An 18,930-nucleotide genomic window follows, 5' to 3' on the forward strand; every position below is an offset into this window, starting at 1 on the left:
ACAAGCAAGATTTCTGGCTCTCACAGACCTGTAACTTCTTCTTTAAGAGGCTCCTCTGTCCTCCACTCGTTACCTGTATTAATGGCACCTGTTTGAACTTGTTATCAGTATAAAGACACCTGTCCACAACCTCAAACAGTCACACTCCAAACTCCACTATGGCCAAGACCAAAGAGCTGTCAAAGGACACCGGAAACAAAATTGTAGACCTGCACCAGGCTGGGAAGACTGAATCTGCAATAGGTAAGCAGCTTGGTTTGAAGAAATCAACTGTGGGAGCAATTATTAGGAAATGGAAGACATACAAGACCACTGATAATCTCCCTCGATCTGGGGCTCCACGCAAGATCTCACCCCGTGGGGTCAAAATGATCACAAGAACGGTGAGCAAAAATCCCAGAACCACACGCGGGGGACCTAGTGAATGACCTGCAGAGAGCTGGGACCAAAGTAACAAAGCCTACCATCAGTAACACACTAAGCCGCCAGGGACTCAAATCCTGCAGTGCCAGACGTGTCCCCCCTGCTTAAGCCAGTACATGTCCAGGCCCGTCTGAAGTTTGCTAGAGTGCATTTGGATGATCCAGAAGAGAAATTGGGAGAATGTCATATGGTCAGATGAAACCAAAATATAACATTTTGGTAAAAACTCAACTCGTCGTTTTTGGAGGACAAAGAATGCCATACCTACTGTGAAGCATGGGGGTGGAAACATCATGCTTTGGGGCTGTTTTTCTGCAAAGGGACCAGGACGACTGATCCGTGTAAAGGAAAGAATGAATGGGGCCATGTATCGTGAGATTTTGAGTGAAAACCTCCTTCCATCAGCAAGGGCATTGAAGATGAAACGTGGCTGGGTCTTTCAGCATGACAATGATCCCAAACACACCGCCCCGGGCAACAAAGGAGTGGCTTCGTAAGAAGCTATTTCAAGGTCCTGGAGTGGCCTAGCCAGTCTCCAGATCTCAACCCCATAGAAAATCTTTGGAGGGAGTTGAAAGTTCGTGTTGCCCAGCGACAGCCCCAAAACATCACTGCTCTAGAGGAGATCTGCATGGAGGAATGGGCCAAAATACCAGCAACAGTGTGTGAAAGCCTTGTGAAGACTTACAGAAAATGATTGACCTGTGTCATTGCCAACAAAGGGTATATAACAAAGTATTGAGAAACTTTTGTTATTGACCAAATACTTATTTTCCATCATAATTTGCAAATAAATTCATAAAAAAATCCTACAATGTGATTTACGTGTACCTATGATGAAAATTACAGGCCTCTCTCATCTTTTTAAGTGGGAGAACTTGCACAATTGGTGGCTGACGAAATACTTTTTTCCCCACTGTATAGGCTGAGAGCTTCATAAGCAGTTTTTTTCGATTGTTGTGGGGAATAGTGTGAGAAGACAACTACATATTTGAATAGAATCACAACCTGGGCACAAAATCAAGGTCTTTGCTATCTGGGATCGTTGGGACCTCCCAAATCTAGCGTTACCCCATTTGAAGTTGATATTTAAAATGGTTAATGTATGGGTTAAGGTTAAAGTTAGGGTAAGGGTTAGGGTGAGAATTTAGGGTAGGGACGTCTTAAGGATCCCCGGATAGCATTTCCCACAAAATCTATTCAAATCTTAAAGGGGCAGTAGCCTACATTCAGTGTACGATTTTCAATGACAGCATTATTTAATCTGCAGTATTCTTCTGCTATTTATTCTCTTACTTATTTACATGTAAATATTATGTTCTGATTATAATTATTATGTCTTATCTTTTAACTAAATTAAATCTATTAGCTTCCAAAATTATATGAAATCAAATCAAATGTTATTTTGTCACATGCGCCGAATACAACAGGTGTAGTCCTTACCGTGAAATGCTTACTTACAATCCCTTAACAAACAATGCAGTCTTAAGAAAAATAAGAGTTAAGACAATATTTACTAAATAAAATAAAATAAAAAAGCAACAATAAGATGGAGCATCTTTGGGACTCCTCCACAGGACAGTGGAAGCCAAATCAAGCACAGCTCAAGTATTTGTGCCTAGTTCTGATTTGAACGTAGTCTCTCAGCAGACACATGACAACCTTTTACAGCACTGTAATTGATAACTGTTGGTAACAACAGCTGATTCCACTGGAGTGGCAGGCAGAACATGATGGACATACAGCTGTGAGTATGGGGCAAATCCAGCTCTCTCTCTCTCTCTCTCTCTCTCTCTCTCACACACACACACACACACAAAGAACAGTCTCCCTGAGAACATATCAATGATTCATCTCCTCTCTCTAAGACACTATCTCACCATTCCCTCCTCCCTTTTCACTCCATTTCTCCATTTCTCTCACCAGCCACGTATCACACGTGTCAACGTTATCAAGACAGAAAAACAGACAAACTGATCTGGGACCACCAACGTTATCCTGCTTTTCACAGCCACAGAATATAAAGAATGGCAAGACAAAAAAAAACAGACAAACTGATCTGGAACCAGGCTAATGAACCTAATCTGAAAGTTAAGGTTGGAGATCCCTGCTCTATATAACATTGCAGATGATGAGTAGGTGTGAATTGTAGAGTGCATTAGATGTGCTCTGCTCTCTAATCTAAGCCTACTCACTCTGTTGGCCATGTCACAGATCCAGTGTGGGGTTTATAGTGGTGAGTCCATTAGCTGACTAATCAAGCATCCAGGGCTCCTGTCATAAGTGGTTTTAATGGGAGGAGATGGGAGCTGTCTCAGAGCTGAATGTCTGTCCACTGAACTGGGCTAGCTACTGTATGAGACAGCTAATCTCTCCAGGGACTCTTCATTACAGTCATTAGGGGTCCTGAGGTCATTAACCATAATTAATGCGGCAATCAGCAGCTGAAACAATAACTCCCCGTCCCTGTTTCGCTAGTTGACGTGTTAGCAGCGATGGTCAGGTGGTTAGGAATACTAAGTGCCCTAGTCAGGAGAAGTTTCCTGATATGTCACAGGATAATATTTTCCACTCACATTGGCCTATCAGTAAATGCACACAGCTTGTTTGTGACTGGGAGAGAGAGAGAGAGAGAGAGAGAGAGAGAGAGAGAGAGAGAGAGAGAGAGAGAGAGAGAGAGAGAGAGAGAGAGAGAGAGAGAGTCAGTGTGTTTGTGACTGGGAGAGAGAGAGAGAGAGAGAGAGAGAGAGAGAGAGAGAGAGAGAGTGTCAGTGTGTTTGTGACTGGGAGAGAGAGAGAGAGATAGAGAGATAGTGTCAGTGTGTTTGTGTAAGGCTGTGATGACTGTACGCCTGAAAGAGAGAAGCCTTCCTTCACACATCTTTCTACTTAAAACTGCAACTCAGCTGAGCTCAGACAAAGTTACTCAACATTATTTCCCACCATAATTACTCACCATTAACGGAACATATCCGAGTGAAAGGGCATTATGTTATTGCTAAAGCTCAGTGTGGGTAAAGGGGATTATGTTATTGCTAAAGCTCAGTATGGGTAAAGGGGATTATGTTATTGCTAAAGCTCAGTGTGGGTAAAGGGGATTATGTTATTGCTAAAGCTCAGTATACAAGTTTAACTCTACCCACATGTACATATTACCTCAACTACCTCAACTAGCCGGTGCCCCCGCACATTGACTCTGCAACGGTACCCCCCTGTATATATAGCCTCCCTACTGTCACTTTATTTTACTTCTGCTCTTTTTTTTCTCAACACTTTTTTTGTTGTTGTTTTATTTTTAAAATAAATGCACTGTTGGTTAAGGGCTGTAAGTAAGCATTTCACTGTAATGTCTGCACCTGTTGTATTCGGCGCATGTGACCAATACAATTTGATTTGATTTGATTTGTATGAGTAAAGATATTATGTTATTGATAAAGCTCAGTATGGGTAAAGGGGATTATGTTATTGCTAAAGCTCAGTATGGGTAAAGGGGATTATGTTATTGCTTTTAAAGCTCAGTATAGGTAAAGGGGATTATGTTATTGTTAAAGCTCAGTGTGGGTAAAGGGGATTATGTTATTGCTAAAGCTCAGTAGGGGTAAAGGGGATTATGTTATTGCTAAAGCTCAGTAGGGGTAAAGGGGATTATGTTATTGCTAAAGCTCAGTAGGGGTAAAGGGGATTATGTTATTGCTAAAGCTCAGTAGGGGTAAAGGGGATTATGTTATTGCTAAAGCTCAGTATGAGTAAAGATATTATGTTATTGATAAAGCTCAGTATGGGTAAAGGGGATTATGTTATTGCTAAAGCTCAGTGTGGGTAAAGGGGATTATGTTATTGCTAAAGCTCAGTGTGGGTAAAGGGGATTATGTTATTGTTAAAGCTCAGTGTGGGTAAAGGGGATTATGTTATTGTTAAAGCTCAGTGTGGGTAAAGGGGATTATGTTATTGCTAAAGCTCAGTATGGGTAAAGGGGATTATGTTATTGCTAAAGCTCAGTGTGGGTAAAGGGGATTATGTTATTGTTAAAGCTCAGTGTGGGTAAAGGGGATTATGTTATTGCTAAAGCTCAGTGTGGGTAAAGGGGATTATGTTATTGCTAAAACTCAGTGTGGGTAAAGGGGATTATGTTATTGATAAAGCTCAGTGTGGGTAAAGGGGATTATGTTATTGCTAAAGCTCAGTATGGGTAAAGGGGATTATGTTATTGTTAAAGCTCAGTGTGGGTAAAGGGGATTATGTTATTGCTAAAGCTCAGTATGGGTAAAGGGGATTATGTTATTGCTAAAGCTCAGTATGGGTAAAGGGGGATTCATGTTATTGCTAAAGCTCAGTGTGGGTAAAGGGGATTATGTTATTGTTAAAGCTCAGTGTGGGTAAAGGGGATTATGTTATTGTTAAAGCTCAGTGTGGGTAAAGGGGATTATGTTATTGTTAAAGCTCAGTGTGGGTAAAGGGGATTATGTTATTGTTAAAGCTCAGTGTGGGTAAAGGGGATTATGTTACTGCTAAAGCTCAGTATGGGTAAGAAGTATAATTGAAAGAACACTTCAAAGGGGTTCATTCTTTACAATATTCATGAGTCTGCAAATTCTTAGAGCCTCTTTCAGTAAGAGGCATGACATGACTATTGGCAACGCTGGGAGAGTGTGTTGAAGCACTCAGTCTGTGCCAATACCAACCCATATAGTATACCAGTCCAGGGGACTCTTCAAATGTCCGGTGGACGTGGTCAGATAACTTTTGTTAAGTAATTATGAAGTGTTAAGATCCCACCATATTAAAACTGCAATATGTGACTTTTTTGGGCGACCTGAACACATTCAAATATACATTTTTGTTATAGATCTGTCATTCTAATTTAAAGCAAGTCTAAGAAGCGGTAGATCTGTTCTATGTGCGCTATTTCTATGCTTCCCCGTTAAGTTTAGGTTTTGCATTCTTGCTTGTTTTGTCACATATAAACTGAAATTAGGCGAACTATTAGCATTTAACAACCAGGAAATGGCGGACCGATTTCTGCATAGTGCATCTTTAACAGTCAGTTACAGTCAGTATAAAAAGCGACAGAGTAACTGCAACCAGTTTTGCTTGCTTGGATATACCATAGTAGGAGAGTAAATAAACCAGGCCCGTATTCACAATTCATCTCAGAATAGGAGTGCTGATTTAGGATCAGGTTTGCCCTCTTATTCATTAGGATTTAAAAGGCAAAACTGATCCTAGATCATCACTCCTACTCTGAGACCCAGTAGTATTCCATCATATTCAGCTGTGAGAGAAGTGAGCCATCGTGTAGGTCTGAGAGGAACTGCTGAAATGATTACTTTCTATCAGCTTCAAACCTTTTTACCTCCGGAGAATTCATACATGATGGAAGCTTTTTTTTCGGAACTGAGATTGTGTGAAAAGAGCGTAACGGAGGGGATCTGATGAACCACTCTCACGTGATGTGATACTGACTTCCCTTAGCCTGGCCTGTTCTATAGAATAGAATATCTTAATTTTTTCCAGAATGAACTTCGGTATCATTCTGTGTGACTGTCCAATTCAGTTGAAAACCAGCCCAAATGCTTTGTGGGTGATTTATCATGGGTATTATACTAGATAATTCAGTTTTTATTGAGTTTAATGTTTCATGAGTATCCTGCAATGCAGCTAAATCTGTAATTTCTCTTTTTAGCCCTCTTTTCCCACAAGTCCTTGTAAACAATGTAATTTTCATAACTCACTTCCTCCCTCTCTTCTTTCTGTTTCTGTTCCCTTATTGTAGCCATACATTTATAAATTAGTCAGCTAATACCCCAACAGCAGCAGGCGTTGCTGAATCATTGAAATGCCCCAATTAGCCAATGGCTAATTTGTTGCTAATAGGATTTAATGAATAGGCGCATCAGATCCATTCTACACCCAGTCCAATGGAACCCGTAGAAATATAATTAGTTAATTTCATAACTAATCTATTTATATGGTGGAACCTCTCCTTCCGGACATATGGATTGTCTTGGAGTAGTGTTTCTTAACTCCGGTACACTGAAGTACCTTGAAAGGCACACTTTTTTTGTAGCCAAGCACAAGCATACCTGATTCAACTAATCAAGGGTAATGAGTTATACTGTATGGGGCGACAAATTGCCCTTACAGTGTATTAACCTCCAGCTAGCACGGTTCCAAAGCCTTTGAGGCAAACCATGTTTCTTTTGACCTCATCAAAGAATTGTTCTACCTATCCCAGCCTGTGTATGAGAGAGAGAGAGAGAGAGAGAGAGAGAGAGAGAGAGAGAGAGAGAGAGAGAGAGAGAGAGAGAGAGAGAGAGAGAGAGAGAGAGAGAGAGAGAGAGAGAGAGAGAGAGAGAGAGAGAGAGAGAGAGAGAGAGAGAGAGAGAGAGAGAGAGAGAGAGAGAGAGAGAGAGAGAGAGAGAGAGAGAGAGAGAGAGAGAGAGAGAGAGAGAGAGAGAGAGAGAAGAGAGAGAGAGAGAGAGAGAGAGAGAGAGAGAGAGAGAGAGAGAGAGAGAGAGAGAAAAAGGAGAGAAAGAGAGAGTGTGTGTGTGACAGCGAGAGAGACATTTAAAAAAAGAGAGCAAAAGGCCTTTGCAATGCCAATCATCTTCAAGGGGCTTAGCACTGGATTTAGCACTGGGTTTAGCACTGGGTTTATGGCCTGAATAGCAACGTTTTGACACAGCAGAACACACTAGTAAAGGGCACACTGAGCAGATTTCAACCTATTGCTGTGCACTACTGTCAACTGGCTGGGAGGGCCAGCTCTGCTTGAGGGCATGGGAACATATATAGCACGCACACAATGCACACACACACACACATAATTTATTCTCATTCAAAATCCTATTTTCCCTAACCCCTAAACCTAACCTTTACCCCTAAACCTTTTTCCTTGTGAGGACTTCTGGACTATAGTAAAACCAAACCTACAGCAGCCAGGGAGGCTCACATATCTCCTGGCACCAACATATTTCTCTATTTAATTTAATTCCCCTTGTGTTGATGCCAGATACAGCTTCCATACGTTCGTTCCAACACCCGGCTAAGGTAAATGAGTCATTGGAGTTGTAAGTAATTATCTGATCGTAAAACATGGATACTTCCCAGTCTGTATGGGACCAGAGGGAAGGTCATTCTACACTCTAAGAAAAAAGGGTTTCAAAAAGGGTTCTTCGGCTGTCCCCATAGGAGCACCCTTTTTGGTTCCAGGTAGAACCCTTTTTGGTTCCAGGTAGAACCCTTTTCGGTTCCATATGGAACCCTCTGTGGAAATTGTTCTACATGGAACCCAAAAAGGTTCTACCTGGGATAGCCAAAATAACCTTTTAGGTTCTAGATGGCACCTTTTTTCTAAGAGTGTATGCACTTGTGGAGATCTGAGAAGATTTGATTGGTATAAGCATCATGGCAATACCTTCACCTAGCCAATCAGAAAACAGGGTGGATGTATTACCATATTTGCTTACACCTGTCAAATCCTCTCAGATCTCCCACTGAACAGTAGGACGGCCCCTGAACAGTAGGACAGTATTACTGAACAGTAGGACAGTAGTACTGAACAGTAGGACAGTAGTACTGAACAGTAGGACAGTAGTACTGAACAGCAGGACAGTATTACTGAACAGTAGGACAGTATTACTGAACAGCAGGACAGTAGTACTGAACAGTAGGACAGTATTACTGAACAGTAGGACAGTAGTACTGAACAGTAGGACAGTATTACTGAACAGTAGGACAGTATTACTGAACAGTAGGACAGTATTACTGAACAGTAGGACAGTATTACTGAACAGTAGGACATTATTACTGAACAGTAGGACATTATTACTGAACAGTAGGACAGTATTACTGAACAGCAGGACAGTATTACTGAACAGCAGGACAGTATTACTGAACAGTAGGACAGTATTACTGAACAGTAGGACAGTAGTACTGAACAGTAGGACAGTATTACTGAACAGTAGGACAGTATTACTGAACAGTAGGACAGTAGTACTGAACAGTAGGACAGTAGTACTGAACAGTAGGACATTATTACTGAACAGTAGGACAGTATTACTGAACAGTAGGACAGTATTACTGAACAGTAGGACAGTAGTACTGAACAGTAGGACAGTATTACTGAACACTAGGACAGTATTACTGAACACTAGGACAGTATTACTGAACAGTAGGACAGTCCTACTGTTCAGTAATACTGTCCTACTGTTCAGGGACAAGCTGCTATTCAGATCTGTTTCTCACAGTAGCCATATCAGATGTAGACTCAGTCAGTCAGTCTCACTACTCCCAGGCAGTCTCCAGTGAGAGATGTAGACTCAGTCAGTCAGTCAGTCAGTCAGTAAGTCAGTCTCACTACTCCCAGACAGTCTTCCTCCAGTGAGAGATGGCTAAGTATTGTTTGCATATAAAGCATATTTCATGCTTGGTTTCCTCCACCTATTATCTGACCTTCCCAATCTGAATGGTGAAATGATTTTCAAAATGCATCTCATCTGTCCAATATCAGCCTGTCTTAAGTGGGGATCAGTCAAGCCAGAAAAAAAGGAGGGGGACCAACTCATAGCTGGTTTCAGCACCAAGGATAGTGGTTGATGCTGTCGTTATGGACGAAGCCAGAGTGATCCCGATCAGAGCCTGTTCCTGAACTGAATGACTATGAGTTACAGCCGGAATAAAGTTTGTGAGGTGCATTCATGACCATAATCCATTGGTCATTGGTTATTGCACCTCAACATCAGCAAAAGGGAGGGAGAGACTTGTGCGTAGCTAGCTAACGCTAGATTTCTTAGCATAGCTAGCTAGCTTTCTTGAGTTGTTGTAGGTCGATTGTGCCTTGGATGTTTTTGGATTACTGCCAAACTTGAACTCCACTTGGATTTACTCTTCTGTGGCCCAGTGTAGCGCTTGCCACCCTCCCAGCTTTCCACCGGCCCGTACTGAAAACGACATCCCCTCCAAGGTGCTTCTCTCCTGGCTATCATACTGGTAATACGGCCTCCGTTGCATTGCTGTTTTGATGGGCCCCAGCATTTAATCGCATTGAGTAAGTCACCGCTCTCTTCTTGCTGCAGTTATGCTGGCGAGTTTTGTGCCTTGGTTGTGTTTATTGTGGGTCCTAGTGCTGGCTGGATTCTAGTCTGTGGTTGGGTTCAGGCTTGCTGCATATAATTGTGGTGATCCTAAACACTGTTTGATTCAATCTAACTAACTATCACATTGTGTGGATTGAATTACTTTTAGCTGATTCCTTGCCAACCTATTTTATTTGCGTGGATTTTAACAGAATTTTTTCAAAATGGCGTCTACCACTTTCCGTCATATGGGGAAACTGACTTTTCCAGATTGGCAGCAACCACCTTCAGAGACTATGGGGAACGTTTCATCCCATGTAGGAGCTGCACCTATATTGCACAGTTACGGGATAATATTGTCCGGACAAATTTCCAATGTGGAAACTGTCAGCATATTGAGGAATATACACTACCAGTCAAAAGTTTGGACACACCTACTCATTCAAGGGTTTTTCTTTATTTGTACAATTTTTTTACATTGTAGAATAATAGTGAAGACATCAAAACTATGATATAACACATATGGAATCATGTAGTAACCAAAAAAGTGTTAAACAAATCAACATATATTTTATATTCTCCAAGGGGAGGGGGGGCCGGGATGGGAGGATGGGGTAGGATGGGAGGGGTGGGTGAGATGGGAGGGGAGAGGTGACTTCCCTAGGGAGGAGTCTTTGCAGGGCAGCCCTGGCCAGTCAGTTAGAGAGTGGCTACATGGTGGTGAGGCAGTGGCACGACAACCAGGCTGAGGAGTAGAGAAGGAAAAGGTCACTGCAATGTCTCAATTTGCTTACTCTGGACGTCCAGCTCAGACATACAGTACCAGTCAAAGGTTTGGACGCACCTACTCATTCAAGGGTTTTTCTTTTCGGTCTGCCGAACACCTTACTGGGGGCAAACTACCTGCCCTCCAGGACACCTACAGCACTCGATGTCACAGGAAGGCCAAAAAGATCATCAAGGACATCAACCACCCGAGCCACTGCCTGTTCACCCCACTATCATCCAGAAGGCGAGGTCAGTACAGGTGCATCAAAGCTGGGGCCGAGAGACTGAAAAACAGCTTCTATCTCAAGGCCATCAGACTGTTAAAAAGCCATCACTAGCACATTAGAGGCTGCTGCTGCCTATTGAAATCACTGGCCACTTTAAGAAATGGAACACTAGTCACTTTAATAGTGTTTCCATATCTTGCACTACTCATCTCATATGTATATACTGTATTCTATAATATTCTACTGTATCTTAGTCCATGCCGCTCTGTCATTGCTTGTCCATATATGTACAGTGAGGGAAAAAAGTATTTGATCCTCTGCTGATTTTGTACATTTGCCCACTGACAAAGAAATGATCAGTCTATAATTGTAATGGTACATTTATCTGAACAGTGAGAGACAGAATAACAACAACAAAAATCCAGAAAAACACATGTCAAAAATGTTATAAATTGATTTGCATTTTAATGAGGGGAAATAAGTATTTGACCCCTCTCAATCAGAAAGATTTCTGGCTCCCAGGTGTCTTTTATACAGGTAACGAGCTGAGATTAGGAGCACACTCTTAAAGGGAGTGCTCCTAATCTCAGCTTGTTACCTGTATAAAAGACACCTGTCCACAGAAGCAATCAATCAATCAGATTCCAAACTCTCCACCATAGCCAAGACCAAAGAGCTCTCCAAGGATGTCAGGGACAAGATTGTAGACCTACACAAGGCTGGAATGGGCTACACGACCATCGCCAAGCAGCTTGGTGAGAAGGTGACAACAGTTTGTGCGATTATTCGCAAATGGAAGAAACACAAAATAACTGTCAATCTCCCTCGGCCTGGGGCTCCATGCAAGATCTCACCTCGTGGAGTTGCAATGATCATGAGAACGGTGAGGAATCAGCCCAGAACTACACGGGAGGATCTTGTCAATGATCTCAAGGCAGCTGGGACCATAGTCACCAAGAAAACAATTGGTAACACACTACACCGTGAAGGACTGAAATCCTGCAGCGCCCGCAAGGTCCCCCTGCTCAAGAAAGCACATATACAGGCCCGTCTGAAGTTTGCCAATGAACATCTGAATGATTCGGAGGAGAACTGGGTGAAAGTGTTGTGGTCAGATGAGACCAAAATCGAGCTCTTTGGCATCAACTCAACTCGCCGTGTTTGGAGGAGGAGGAATGCTGCATATGACCCCAAGAACACCATCCCCACCATCAAATATGGAGGTGGAAACATTATGCTTTGGGGGTGTTTTTCTGCTAAGGGGACAGGACAACTTCACCGCATCAAAGGGACGATGGACGGGGCCATGTACCATCAAATCTTGGGTGAGAATCTCCTTCCCTCAGCCAGGGCATGAAAATGGGTCGTGGATGGGTATTCCAGCATGACAATGACCCAAAACACACGGCCAAGGCAACAAAGGAGTGGCTCAAGAAGAAGCACATTAAGGTCCTGGAGTGGCCTAGCCAGTCTCCAGACCTTAATCCCATAGAAAATCTGTGGAGGGAGCTGAAGGTTCGAGTTGCCAAACGTCAGCCTCGAAACCTTAATGACTTGGAGAATATCTGCAAAGAAGAGTGGGACAAAATCCCTCCTGAGATGTGTGCAAACCTGGTGGCCAACTACAAGAAACGTCTGACCTCTGTGATTGCCAACAAGGGTTTTGCCACCAAGTACTAAGTCATGTTTTGCCGAAGGGTCAAATACTTATTTCCCTCATTAAAATGCAAATCAATTTATAACATTTTTGACATGCGTTTTTCTGGATTTTTTTGTTGTTATTCGGTCTCTCACTGTTCAAATAAACCTACCATTAAAATTATAGACTGATCATTTCTTTGTCAGTGGGCAAACGTACAAAATCAGCAGGGGATCAAATACTTTTTTCCCTCACTGTATATATTCTTAAATTCCATTCCTTACTAGTTTTGTGTGTATTGGGTATATGTTGTGAAATTGTTAGATATTACTTGTTAGATATTACTGCACTGTCGGAGCTAGAAGCACAAGCATTTCACTACACCCGCAATAACATCTGCTAAACACGTGTATGTGACAAATTAAATTTGATTTGATTTGATCTGTTGGGTCATTGTCCTGCTGAAAAACAAATGATAGTCCCACTAAGCCCAAACCAGATGGGATGGCGTATCACTGCAGAATGCTGTGGTAGCCATGCTGGTTAAGTGTAAGTGTGTCTTGAATTCTAAATAAATCACTGACAGTGTCACCAGCAAAGCACCCCCACACCATAACACCTCCTCCTCCATGCTTTACGGTGGGAAATACACATGCGGAGATCATCCGTTCACCCACACCCCGTCTCACAAAGCCACGGTGGTTGGAACCAAAAATCTCCAATTTGAAGACCAGACCAAAGGACACATTTCCACCGGTCTAATGTCCATTGCTCGTGTTTCTTGGCCCAAGCAGGTCTCTTCTTCTTATTGGTATCCTTTAGTAGTGGTTTCTTTGCAGCAATTCGACCATGAAGGCCTGATTCTCACAGTCTCCTCTGAACAGTTGATGTTGAGATGTGTCTGTTACTTGAACTCTGTGAAGCATTCATTTGGGCTGCAATTTCTGAGGCTGGTAACTCTAATGAACTTATCCTCTGCAGCAGAGGTAACTCTGGGTCTTCCATTCCTGTGGCAGTCCTCATGAGAGCCAGTTTCATCATAGCGCTTGATGGTTTTTGCGACTGCACTTGAAGAAACGTTCAAAGTTCTTGAAATGTTCCGTATTGACTGACCTTCATGTCTTACAGTAATGATGGACTGTTGTTTCTCTTTGCTTATTTGAGCTGTTCTTGCCATAATATGGACTTGGTCTTTTACCAAATAGGGCTATCTTCTGTATACCCCCCATACCTTGTCACAACACAACTGATTGGCTCAAACGCATTAAGAAGGAAAGAAATTCCACAAATTAACTTTTAAGAAGGCACACCTGTTAATTGAAATGCATTCCAGGTGAATACCTCATGAAGCTGGTTGAGAGAATGCCAATAGTGTGCAAAGCTGTCATCAAGGCAAAGGGTGGCTATTTGAAGAATCTCAAATATAAAATATATTTTGATTTGTTTACCACTTTTGTTGGTTACTATATGATTCCATATGTGTTATTTCATAGTTTTGATGTCTTCACTATTATTCTACAATGTAAAAATAAAGAACAACCCTTGAATGAGTAGGTGTGTCCAAACTTTTGACTGGTATTGTATATATATATATACAGTTGAAGTCGGAAGTTTACATACACTTAGGTTGGAGTCATTAAAACTTGTTTTTCAACCACTCCACAAATTTCTTGTCAGCAAACTATAGTTTTGGCAAGTCGGTTAGGACATCTACGTTGTGCATGACACAAGTAATTTTTCAAACAATTGTTTACAGACAGATTATTTCACTTAATTCACTGTATCACAATTCCAGTGGGTCAGAAGTTTACATACACTAAGTTGACTTTGCCTTTAAACAGCTTGGAAAATTCCAGAAAATGATGTCATGGCTTTAGAAGCTTCTGATAGGCTAATTGACATCATTTGAGTCAATTGGAGGTGTACCTGTGGATGTATTTCAAGGCCTACCTTCAAACTCAGCGTTTCTTTGCTTGACATCATGGAAAAATCAAAAGAAATCAGTCAAGACCTCAGAAAAAAATGGTAGACCTCCACAAGTCTGGTTCATCCTTGGGTGCAATTTCCAAATGCCTGAAGGTACCACGTTCATCTGTACAAACAATAGTATGCAAGTATAAACACCATGGGACCACGCAGCCATCATACCGCTCAGGAAGGGGACGCGTTCTGTCTCCTAGAGATGAACGTACTTTGGTGCGAAAAGTGCAAATAAATCCCAGAACAACAGCAAAGGACCTTGTGAAGATGCTGGAGCTGCTGCCTTCGCAGGAACTAATGGGGATCCATAATAAATACAAATAGAACAATTCACCCACCTATTAAACCCAGATGGAGGCTGGTTTCTGGACCAAGGACAGCATCCAATGTTGTCAGTATAGATGAGTCTGAATAGATTAGGCCCTTGTTTGGTTATTTTAGAACTGAGTGGGTATTCAGCCCAGGTTGCCCCTATGCCTCTAAACCACGTTAGCCCACCGAGCTAAAGGCCTTGTAAATTAGATGAGGAATTTGTAAAGCGATCCTGTGAGTCACGCTTAAATCAACAATGGTTTGACAGCTGTAAATGTTTTTAACTTGTAAGTATCAATACAGATAGACAGATATAAATGTTGTTTTGTAATGGTTATGGTCTATAGTTGGGTCGTATCAGCTATCAGCCTGCAGAGAGGTCGTGTGTTGAAGCTTCCAGTTTGTATGTCAAGGTCACATCATTAATCAAATGTATCATTAGGGGACCTGCAGAAACCTTCAGCATACATTTGCATATTGAATGACTGCAGAAAGGCCTCACACGCAAACACACACACAGACACGATTTTAACTGATTCTCTGCTTTAACTCCCTGAGATATCATGATTGGATTCCACAAAATACCAGTGCAGTGAGTGATTTATTTCAGGAATGCCAAACAGTGAATAACAACGTCAACAGTGTGAAATGTGTGCCTGCTTCCACTCAGTAGCAATTAGCTGGAACATTTAATGAGTCGAAATATTACTTGGATTCATTCAATCTGTCCAGCATCCTGTTATAGCCTATCGTAAACAGGTGGGAAAAAAGTGACAGGACGTGTAAACAAAAATAACGTTAAGTACATGAAAAAATGACTCCAAGCAAAGTTAAATTCTCACGTAGTTGAAAAGCAAAATCCTGAAGACCACAGCAAGATCAAAGAACAGAAACAAACAAAACCACACAAAAATAAGAAGAGAGAAAGAAAGAAAGAAAGAAAGAAAGAAAGAAAGAAAGAAAGAAAGAACGGGGGATAAGAGTGTGTCGGAATACAACTGCTTCAGGGATGAAAAATATCAAGAGCTCCGCAAGCACGTATATTCCAGTGGTTGAATTCTGTGCATCCAACATTAGAATCATTGCATTCAGAAAATTAGAACACACCAGTAAAACCAACATTTCTCATCTCTGAACACCAAGACAAGGAGGAAAAGAGGATTAGATTATGCTTAGGAAAATACCATGAAGAAGGTACTCACCGAGTGGGAGAAATTGTTGTCAATTAAAAAAGAAATTGGGCGTAAAGCAGAGGGGGGATGGCGGTGTGTAGGTTTGTGTACCGGAGAACTCTGCCTCCCTCGCGCGCGCTCTAGTTCACTCTGCCGCTAGCTGGTCATGTGATAAGGATCGGCCCCGTTTTTTTATTCATCCACTGCACTGGTAGCCTGTAGTTCTCAACTTTATTGTGTTGTTCATTGTAGTTATTTATTCCTGAATCTGGAGCTGTACTAGACTCAAGCCAAATGTATACATATACGTGCCAAATAGGGTGGTTTGTGTTAGCCAACTCCATTGTTTGGAACCAATGTCTTTGGAGGCTAAACAAACAGTGTATAGCTTCGAAATATGATTAAAACTATCACACTGACCTTCGGACTGTCCTTGTTTCCATAGCTCCATCTATGAATATGAGAGTGGTTACATACCTCTTGCCCCATTCGTCAACTTTATAACAAACCAAGAGCTGGAGGCTGATTTCAGCACCAGGGACAGCAGCCAACACTGTCATTATGAAGGGAGCATGATAGAAATGTCCTCTGTCATTGATAGTCGCTTTCTGTTCAGCGCACATGGTCATTCTCTGGTACTGCTTGGCAGGGCTCCTAGGAAATAGACAGATAGATAAACAGTAGCACATCTGCCAAGCAGGGCTCATAAGCTGTCTGACACCACATCAATGGCCATGTATCTATGGAAGAGGGAGGCACATCTGGTCTTATAGGGAGCCACAATGTCTGCCATTTTGTTTTGGTTTTGGTTTTTGAGATATCATGCCCTCTTTTTCTCCATCACTTTTCCTCCTTTCTCCGTCCTCCTTTCTCCGTCCTCCTTTCTCCGTCCTCCTTTCTCCGTCCTCCTTTCTCCCTTTCTCCGTCCCCCTTTCTCCGTCCCCCTTTCTCCGTCCTCCTTTCTCCGTCCTCCTTTCTCCGTCCTCCTTTCTCCGTCCTCCTTTCTCCAGTGTTGTCCACAGAACCAGACACCGCTAAGGCAATAATACGTTTAGGATCAAAGGATCCATCGTTGCCATATACAGTAATTTCCTAGTAAATACCAGGCAATAACCAGTGGATACAGGACCGTAAAATGAAGTGTTGCCGAAATGTCTTTGCTTTTTATTGATACAATACCAAGAGCCTTACATTCTATGCATTATATACAGTAATATGACAATAGGACACTTGGGCACCACTCTATCCTCCTTGTTCAGTCGGTATGGGCCCCGATTCGGACTTGAGAGAAGTTGACTTAACATGGACTTAAGTCCATGTTAAGTCTACTTACCTCAAGTCTGAATCAGGCCCTATGTGAGGAGAATGGTTGATTCAGAGAGGGTTCAGATAGGTGTCCGGACTGTATCCATCTGTTTCATTACTCTGTCGATATGGCCGCCCATCTGGTCAGAGCTTTTAGTCTGCTCTCACATTAACCTGGTTCGAAACCCCGGGTCTCCTGTGCAGCGCCACAAGAATGTGTTAGCCCTCTGAGCTAAAGACTAGGCATTCACAAGGGTGTCTCTGAGAGATTTGACCTTGTGTTTGTGTTGTGATTAGAGTGACAGTGTGTCTCACCAGCATGTTGACATTGCAGCACTCAAAATGATACTGAACTAAGTAAACAATTAAGTTGCCAACATTCTGAAATAACACTTACACAAAGCCATGAATTTGTATGAGTATACAAAATATAAATATCTCAATGTTCTTTTCTCTATTGTTGAGAAAAGTGTCCCCTGGTTTTTCATTTGGAAAAACGTGTTCATTCCAACCCAGAGAGATTGCTATTTTCAATGTAAATCAGGTAGGAGTAGACAGTCTGTGAATCAATACAGTATCAGAGTGAGTGGAATTAGCTGTCATGCCTTAGGGACTCTTAAATTACACTAGTTTATTACACAAGAGAGAAGGACAGCGGTGTGGATTTCCTAGTGTCAAAAATATTGGCTTTGGTAAATTAGTATGCAAAGGCCTTGAGATATAATTTGGCCACCTAGCCTTATGTTGCCCATAGTAATAGAATTTATAGAACGGATGTCCCCATTTTATTTTTATGGTTTTGCCATCCATACCTTTTAAATGTGTACAAAGCAAGGTCTTTATGTACAAACATGCATATATATTTATGTTATGGGACATTTTCATCAGGGAAGGGAAAGATATCACTTAACTGCGATTCTTTCACCATTATGCAGAAGTTAATGGGGAAAGAGTGTTTAAAGTTCTATAAGAAACACATTGTGCCCCAGGACACGTTAGTAGAGATGCACAGAGCTCTGCTCAACCCTGAAGAGCACTTAAGAGTTCTTAAGATCTTGATTAATTTAAGTTCTGTAGAAGTTGGATGAAACTTTCTTTGCATTGGCCTAGATACGAGGTGATTAAACAAAGTACACCCACACTGAAAAGAGAGAATGTTTTCAATGTTGTTCACTGTGTTAAAGTAGCAACTGCAAGCTGAGTAGTGAGTACAACTAGAATGATTATTTTAATATTAAAATGTTGCAAATGTACTAAAACACTAACAGACACAACCTATTGTCACGTTTCGTTTGATGAACGGGAAGGACCAAAACGCAGCGTGAAATGCCTCCATGTTTATTGAACTTAATAAACATACAAAAACAACGAAACGTGACGTCGGAAGGCTAACACCAACAAGCCACACTAACCGAACACAAACAAAAACCCACAACACAGGCAGGAAAACTGGCTGCCTAAGTATGATCCCCAATCAGAGACAACGAGCGACAGCTGCCTCTGATTGGGAACCACACCCGCCAAACATAGACAACAAACATAGATATTCACACCTGACTAGCTAGAGTTCTATAGGCCAGGGCGTGACAGTACCCCCAAAGGTGCGGACTCTGGCCACACAAACTTGACTGAATAGGGAGGGTCCGGGTGGCCTCCAGCCTCGGTGGCGGCCCGGCTCGGGAGTGGAGCCGCTGACCAGAGCTGGATCAGGCACCGGTGGAGCGGACTGCTCTGGCCCGGAATGGAGTCCGCTGACCGGTGCCGAACCAGGCACCCGTGGAACGGGCACGGGCCGTGCGGACTGGCGACGCGCCCCACTGGCTTGCGCGACGAGCAGGAACGGGCCGACTGGCGCACCGCACCACTGGCTTGGTACGAGGAGCAGGAACAGGCCGGGCCGACTGGCGACGCGCACCACTGGCCTTGGTGCGAGGAGCAGGAACAGACCGGGCCGGACTGGCGACGCGCACCACTGGCTTGGTGCGGGGAGCAGGAACAGGCCGGGCCAGACTGGGAACACGCAACAC

General features: G+C 42.5%; 1 protein-coding gene across 3 annotated transcripts in view; it reads right to left on the reverse strand.

Annotated features, from left to right (window-relative positions):
• Nucleotides 1-15,714, reverse strand: part of LOC121581419 (RNA-binding Raly-like protein) — a 74,207-nt gene extending 58,493 nt beyond the window's left edge. For 2 of the 3 annotated variants that reach the window (XM_041896917.2, XM_041896919.2), the window contains exon 1: nt 15,629-15,712. The gene's annotated coding sequence lies outside the window, so the exon portion shown is untranslated. Of the gene's footprint in view, nt 1-15,628 lie in introns of all 3 variants that reach the window. The other variant, XM_041896918.2, reaches the window with a different exon arrangement.
• Nucleotides 15,715-18,930: the final 3,216 nt, after the last annotated feature.

Source organism: Coregonus clupeaformis, chromosome 14 (genome assembly GCF_020615455.1).
Source record: "Coregonus clupeaformis isolate EN_2021a chromosome 14, ASM2061545v1, whole genome shotgun sequence".
Taxonomy (NCBI): Eukaryota; Metazoa; Chordata; class Actinopteri; order Salmoniformes; family Salmonidae; genus Coregonus; species Coregonus clupeaformis.